General features: G+C 36.9%; 1 pseudogene; it reads right to left on the reverse strand.

Annotated features, from left to right (window-relative positions):
* Nucleotides 1-763: 763 nt before the first annotated feature.
* LOC129653727 (olfactory receptor 8G1-like) lies at nucleotides 764-2,092 on the reverse strand (annotated as a pseudogene).
* Between the last annotated feature and the right edge of the window lie 5,253 nt (nucleotides 2,093-7,345).

Below are 7,345 nucleotides of genomic sequence, written 5' to 3' on the forward strand. Positions count from 1 at the left end.
AAGCTGGATAATGAATTATAGTAAGTCAGGTGGTTTTCATTTATCATAAAAAAGTGCCACTTAAGAAAGCAAAATATGAAACCTGGAAATTACTGTTTATCCACCTATCTACATATATATTAGATGTAAAAATAAAAGTGTATACACTTATCTAAAACCATCTTTCTTAACACTGTCTTTGAAAAGCAAAATATTTTAATTTTGATGAAATCCACACTATCAATTTATTATGAGTTATGATTTTGGGATCATAGGTAGAAATTTTTTCCAAGCCTAAGGTTGGTTGTCAACACAACTTAATGACTTGAGAAATCAGATATTCACAAGTTAGGATTTGGGAAAGACACTTTTCCAGATTAGATGTGCAAATGTTAAAGATTATACTAATTATACTAATAGCAGTTTTGCTGTTTTCTTTTTTTTTCTTTGACAGGAGAAAGAACATTGGTGATAACTTCTAGAAGATATTTCATTGACAGAAGGTCAATGACAGACAAGAACAGAGGGAGGGACGGTGTTGATGGCTTTAGTGGGCCCATGTACCCAGATCATCCTATTTCTTTTAATCTGTATCTCAGTGATGTTTATGAGAGAAAAACTCAGAGACAAATGGCATCACAGGCCATACGAATATGAAATAATGTCAACACAATGCCACTAAATGTATGGATATATGTTAATAAATATATATTGACATGTGGGCTAAAATCAAACATCAACTTGCACAATACAATAGCCAGTTACAGAGACTAAAACTTCATTCTCATATTATTTCTGATCAGAAGAATATTCTTCTCTCTAGTATTTTCTTCAGGGCAACATTGACTTCCCTGTTCCGTAGACTATAAATCAGGGGGTTCAGCATGGGTACAACAATAGTGTAAAACACAGAGGACACTTTCCCTTCATCCATGGAACTGAATGATGATGGCTGCAGATACATGAATGCTGCAGACCCATAGAAAATAGCAACAGCTGAGATGTGGGAGCTGCATGTGCTGAAGGCTTTAGATCTGCCCTTCATGGAAGGAATGTGGAGGATGCTGGAAATAATGAAGACGTAGGAGCTGACAATGATCAGGCTGGGGGCAAAGATGTTAAGTGCACTAAAACATAGAACCAGTAATTCATTGACATAGGTGCTAGAGCAGGAGAGCTTTAGGAGGGACAGAAGATCACAGAAATAATGGTTGATCACATCTAATTTGCAGAAATGAACTCTAAGCGTGCAGCCTGTGTGAGAGAATGCACATATCAATCCCATCATATACACTCCCCAAATGAGGGAGAAACAGGCCTGATGTGAAATGATAATATTATACAGCAAGGGGCTACAGATGGCAACATAGCGGTCATACGCCATTGCAGCCAACATATAACACTCAGAGATAGCAAAAAGGAGGAAGAAGTAAAGCTGAGTTATGCATTCAGGGTAGGAGATGATGCTCTTCTCTGTCACAAAGTTCACCAGCATTCTGGGGGTAATGACAGTGGACTGACAGAGGTCAATGAAGGACAAGCTGCTTAGGAAATAGTACATGGGGATGTGCAAGTGAGAACTGAGCCCAATCAATATGATCATGCCCAGGTTCCCCACCACCGTGATCACATAGATTCCTAGGAAGAGGAGGAAAAGGGGCAGCTGGAGTTGTGGGTGTTCTGTGAGCCCAGCAAGGATGAATTCAGTCACTAATGAGTGATTTCCAGGGTCCATTTTCTTCTCGGCAGGTCCTAAGTTTAAAAAACAGAAAAATGAGTGTACGTGTGTATGTGTGTGTGTGTGTGTGTGTGTGTATGAGAGATAGAGAGGCTTATGCATATGTGTGTGTGTGTGTGTGTGTGTGTGTGTGTGTGTCAGAGGCAGAGAATAATTCTGCAGAGATCATTCTTTATCCATCATCAGAGGACATACATAATGAAGGGAATTCTCCAGTATATCCTGCTACTGCAGAATAGACAATCATTCTGGTTGAACTAGAATAGAAATGATAAACTTCAAGAACTTTGTAATTAAGATATTTCATAATGTTTAAGAGAAACAATAATTTATGAATTTTTAAAGTTAATGAAAATAAATGTTTCTAGTATTATTTCTGAGTATTCATCTTTCCTCCAAATTTCTATGTTTATATATTAATATCATCAATGTCAAATGGCATAGAACTTTCCTTTCATTTATAATAAGTAATATGGTGTATGCTTTCTATAATTAATCAAGAGAGGATTCACAAGTCTTTGAAAAGTAGTTATATTAGTTGGGGTTGTCTTCTTTAGTAACATCTCAACTTAAAATATATGATGACCAGTATCATTTCACCTGAGATCTAATGCTATAATGTCTCAGCTTCCTTCTCCCTGGACTTTGACTCCAGAGGGCAGAAATGCAACTGCTTGGCAGACATCATGTTTATACCTCAATAGGTTTTCCCACCCCATCCCACCCTATAGATTATCTTATTCTAAATAAGATAATCTTCAGTTCAGTTCAGTCACTCCGTCGTGTCTGACTCTTTGCGACCCCATGAATCGCAGCAGGCCAGGCCTCCCTGTCCATCACCATCTCCCGGAGTTCACTCAAACTCATGTCCATCGAGTCGGTGATGCCATACAGCCATCTCATCCTCTGTCGTCCCCTTCTCCTCCTGCCCCCGATCCCTCCCAGCATCAGAGTCTTTTCCAATGAGTCAACTCTTCGCATGAGGTGGCCAAAAGTACTGGAGTTTCAGCTTTAGCATCATTCCTTCCAAAGAAATCCCAGGGCTGATCTCCTTTAGAATGGATTGGTTGGATCTCCTTGCAGTCCAGGGGACTCTCAAGAGTCTTCTCCAACACCACAGTTCAAAAGCATTAATTCTTCGGTGCTCAGCTTTCTTTACAGTCCAACTCTTACATCCATACATGACCACTTGAAACACCATAGCCTTGACTAGACGGACCTTTGTTGGCAAAGTAATGTCTCTGCTTTTGAATATGCTATCTAGGTTGGTCATAACTTTTCTTCCAAGAAGTAAGCGTCTTTTAATTTCATGGCTGCAGTCACCATCTGCAGTGATTTTGGAGCCCAAAAAGATAAAGTCTGACACTGTTTCCCCATCTATTTTCAGGGGTGATAATATAATGGCCTAAACACAAGCCATGTACTCCACCACTATGGCCAGGGCATCACTGTACTTAGATTGATCTATACAGAAGCACAAAGTGTTAGGTATGCCAACATTTTAAAAATATAATCATGTATTTTGCACATGCTCTCAAAAGAATTCAAAGATGGTAGAGATGTGGATGAGTAAAGTACATGCAAAATCAAATAAGTAATTTTAGTGTCAATTCAATACTAGTCAACAGTGATATGTTTTTTAAAAAAACAGTGTACCTTTGGTCTAGATTTACAAAGGAAATGAGTAGGTACTAGAAAATAGAAATTCATATTCTTAACACTCAAGCAATATTTGGACTATTGTGTTCAGTTTGAAGTAAAATTCTGTGTGTGATAAAGTAAAAGCTGCACATAAATATGATCTAAAAATATGATATTTTAAGATGGCTAAAACAACCGAAGATATTTTTTTCCAGCAAAGGAAAAATTCTTGTGACACAGGGCAGTTATCTCAATGTTCATTATATGGCAGTGAGAGGTACTGAACTTATCTTATATGTTCAAGATATTGAGTAAAATTAACTGCTTCAAATTATGGAAAGAAATATTTGGTTTTACAGTAAAGACAAATATCCCTATCATCAGACACACCCCAAGCTGACGATCATAAAAATTTGAGCACAGACTGAGTAACCATGTACATAGCAGGTATTCTTCAAGGACACACCTAATGGGTAGTTGTAGTTAATGTACTTCAATTATCTTCATTCTAATGGATCCTGAATATGTTAGACATTGAATCCTCAGCTAAACACCATTCTTGCTGTGTGGTCTTGATATAACATGCTTACTCTCCAACTCTCTGAAAAACAGAAACAATAAAATCTACCTTCCATGTAAATTCCTATAAATGATTCCTATTCCTAACCATAGGACCATCCTATGCTTAGCATGGTCCATACCTTTGGAAAGACCTTAATACTGTCAATGTTATTTTAATTTTGATCTATTGAGTTTGTTCCATTATATCTTTTGGTTCAGTGGCATTCTTACTCCTGCTATGGTGGCTGGAGTACGTCTAGGCTGCATATTGTCACCCTGCTTATTTAACTTATATGCAGAGTACATCATGAGAATCGCTGGGCTGGATGAAGCACAAGCTGGAATCAAGATTGCTGGGAGAAATATCAATAACCTCAGATATGCAGATGACACCACCCTTATGACAGAAAGCGAAGAAGAACTAAAGAACCTCTTGATGAAAGTGAAAGAGGAGAGTGAGGTATCTGGCTTAAAACTCAACACTGAGAAAACGAAGGTCATGGCATCTGATCTCATCACTTCATGGCACATAGATGGGGAAACAGTAGAAAGAGTGACAGATTCTATTTTCTTGGGCTCCAAAATCATTGCAGATGGTGACCGCAGCCATGAAATTAAGAGACTCTTGCTCCCTGGAAGAAAAGGTATGACCAACCTAGACAGCATATTAAAAAGCAGAGACATTACTTTGCCAACAAAGGTCTGTCTAGTCAAAGCTATGTTTTTTCCAGCAGCCATGTATGGATGTGAGAGTTGGACTATAAAGAAAGCTGAGTGCTGAAGAATTGATGCTTTTGAACTGTGGTGTTGGAAATGATGCTTGAGAGTCCCTTGGACTGCAAGGAAATCCAACAAGTCTACCCTAATGGAAATCAGTCCTGATTATTCATTGGAAGCACTGATGTTGAATCTGAAACTCCAATAGTTGGCCACCTGATGTGAATACTGACTCATTTTAAAACACCTTGATGCTGGGAAGGATTGAGGGCAAGAGAAGAAGGGGATGATGGAGGATGAGATGGTTGGATGGCATTAATGATTCAATGGACATGAGTTTGAGTAAACTCTGGGAATTGGTGATGGACAGGGAGGCCTTGCGTGCTGAAGTCCAAGCGGTCACAAATAGATGTATACAACTGAGCGACTGAACTGAACTGAACTGATGATGGCTGGAATTTTTTTTTTCCTTAAGACATTATCTTGTTCCTCCTTTCTACCTAAGTACATACAATGATCCTGAAATTTGAAGTTTTCACTAAATATAAACTTCCTAAATATTAATATTTTCCAAGGTCTCCAAATGAAGTTTGAATAAATTTTTGTCAGTCAATGATTTATATCACCCAACAACAAAAACTTTTATTTTTATGTCCCACCAGGTGTCACATGTTTTAACTATTATACAAAACAGCCTTTGATAGAATCTCTTTTACGACTCATTATATTTCCTTATTTTCTCTCACACATTCCCAGTGTATCTGATGAAATCTATTCAATAGCCAGGGCCCTTAAGTTAAGGGCTTTAATAATGGAAACCCCATGTAATAAGACATTTTCTGTGAGCTGAGGATACCTTTCTCATATTTACATTTAGTACATGCTTAATTTTGTATCAATTATTATGAGTTACTTATTGGCTTTTCTTCTGTACTAGACTGTAAACTCAATACAGTGCTTGGCACAATACCTTATATACAAGTATCAATAAATATGATTTTTTAATAAAATTATTAAATGGAGTGTAGTGATAAGTTAACATAGACTCAAACAGAAGTGAACAAATCTCTCACACTACGTGAGTTGAAATGAGTAAACAAAGAAGTACTGGCCATACTTTTATCCAGCGGGGACAGAGAGATGATTAAGGGAACAATTGCTCCTCAGGGAGTGTGGATATTAGAGTGAGGAGAGATAGAGACAGAAAAATAGCTACTCACATCTTTTCATCTGAGGGACCTAGAACAGAAGATTCAGCTTTCTAAAGTCCTGGACTGGGATTCAGATACATCCCTCTTTGTCCCCAAAACACCAGTGCTGTGTATTCTTCTCCTCTATTTCTCTGTAGGGAAAACAGTTCTGGTGATGCAGGTGGGATAGTTCTAAGTACTAACCTTGCAGGACTTCTTGTTGTTGTAGGGTCATAACCTAGAAGACTCTGTTGTAATAATTTTGAGTCACTGGTCCTGACTTCTGTTGAAGTCGATGGCCCCATGCAAATGATGGTTGATGTGAATGGTGATTTATAATCTGAGTATTGATGCTAAGAGTCAGATGAGGAACAGATAATGCTAATGATCTCCCACTAGGATCATATCCCACAAGTATCAACTCTTGGGAAAAGTTACAATTAGCAATTCCCTTTTCTCCCACTGACTCTCTAGTGTTTAATAGTGTCATATAGTTGTAATTTATCATTTTTGTTAGATTATAGGTTGGAAGCAAGCCTGGGATAGATCTTATTATAACTCCAGTGAATTTCATGTCAAGCTATTCAGAATTTTAGGAAACTTTTAGACCTGCATTAAAGGAACATTCTAAAGTGATTTCACACCAGAGATTTAAAAAAAAAAAAAAACAGAAAAAATTGTGTGCAATATTTGAACAATTTTTTTTTCCTTGACATGTATTAACTGTATTTTAGATGCCATGATATATTTATATAGCAGTAGTACTTGAAATATTTTAACATGTAGGCTGCAGGAAGGTTTCAACTCGTTATTATCATAACCCCATGAAAAGTTCCTAACAAGTAGAATAAGTTAATGACTTTATCTAACTCTATAAAAAAGAAATATTGAGAAATAATATAGAGATATGTCACTTAATGTGAAAAAGTTTACTAGTTGTTGTTTGCTTAATCTATATCAAGGTCACAATCTAGGGAGATCTACAACTCTGATTGCAATAATATAGAAAAATGCATCATATTTTCTCTTTGTCTTAAAACCAAATTTATTGAACTATAATTTACATGTAGTAAAATTCTACATACTAAGAATTTTCTCAATATCAATATAGGTGAAGTTCTTCTGTTTGGGCATAGGAAACCATGGTAATCTGGACTGGAGTATTTGAGTTCCAGATACCAATGTATCTCCAGATTTGTTATGTTGACCCATCAGATACCAACCATACATATTATTTTTTAACACATGTAGGTTGCATGCTTGAAAACCCAAGTTTTGTTTCAAGAATATTGGCTTTTTAACTTTTTTCTTTTTTTTAAATATAAATTTATTTATTTTAATTGGAGGTTAATTACTTCACAATATTGTATTGGTTTTGCCATGCATAAACATGAATCCACCACAGGTATACATGTGTTCCCCATCCCGAACCCCCCTCACAGTACTGTCCCAGAAATCAGCTGTTCACAAGTTATATTACCTGCACTGGGGTTTGATACAGAAGCTACTTATGTTCATT

Source organism: Bubalus kerabau, chromosome 5 (assembly GCF_029407905.1).
Source record: "Bubalus kerabau isolate K-KA32 ecotype Philippines breed swamp buffalo chromosome 5, PCC_UOA_SB_1v2, whole genome shotgun sequence".
NCBI classification, from domain to species: domain Eukaryota; kingdom Metazoa; phylum Chordata; class Mammalia; order Artiodactyla; family Bovidae; genus Bubalus; species Bubalus kerabau.